The following is a 910-nucleotide window of genomic DNA, read 5'->3' as shown; positions in this document are numbered from 1 at the left end:
GCACACACATGCACACAAACATACACATGCACACACAGGTATAGGTATTTTAGATAATTGTACATTATGAGAACCATAAATCTGATTAATATGTTAAAGAACTCATGAATGAGTTCTTTTGGAAGAGAAAATTAGGTAGTGAATCTCCAATTACTGCTTGCATAAATTGTGTGAATTGGAGGGAAGGCTCAGGATTTCACTGCTAACAGTGCAGCTTTTGTCAGATCTATGGGTCACTCGATGCTCAAATAAGACACAAGTCCATGCTCAATCCTCACATATACCTTTCAAATACCATCTGAATCCCACCCATGAGAGGAGAGAGTCTGCCCCAGCCGCACACCCCATTTCGTGTATCTGGGCTTCTGACACTAATGGCTAGCACTGAGTTGAACCATAAGGTCTGCTCACCTGGGAAACAGAGACATGCTGTGATCTGGAAAATTCTCAAAATGTTAGCTCTGTGCAATAAAGGATTGTAATGAAGAAAGCTAATGAAAACCGTACTTGCTATCTAGTCTTGTCAGCCTTCCATAAAATGTATCACTGTTAATGTTTATTCTGGTATCATATTTTAAAACTTATGAGCCTTCCCCTTTTATTTTTCTTAATAATAATTGCAGAGATTACATGATTTTAGTTTTCGAGAAATGTTGGTTCGATTTTTTTTTTTTTCTTGTAAAGAGGCATAAAATCCATACAAACAACATGGATTTTGAAATCAGGGATAACTAGGTTTGAATCCACATTAAGTCACTGGGCAATTCATATCTTTTATGTATTCTCATCATTAAAAAAAATTAATGTGGCTTAATTATGATAATGTTAACATAATGATTGATAACTTTATTTTAAGCTCTTGCTAAGGGATAAACTTTCTAAGTGCATAAGTCGTTGAGTTCTGACAACA

This window comes from Pteropus vampyrus, unplaced genomic scaffold (assembly GCF_000151845.1).
Source record: "Pteropus vampyrus isolate Shadow unplaced genomic scaffold, Pvam_2.0 Scaffold186, whole genome shotgun sequence".
Taxonomy (NCBI): Eukaryota; Metazoa; Chordata; class Mammalia; order Chiroptera; family Pteropodidae; genus Pteropus; species Pteropus vampyrus.
This window is presented reverse-complemented; position numbering follows the sequence as displayed.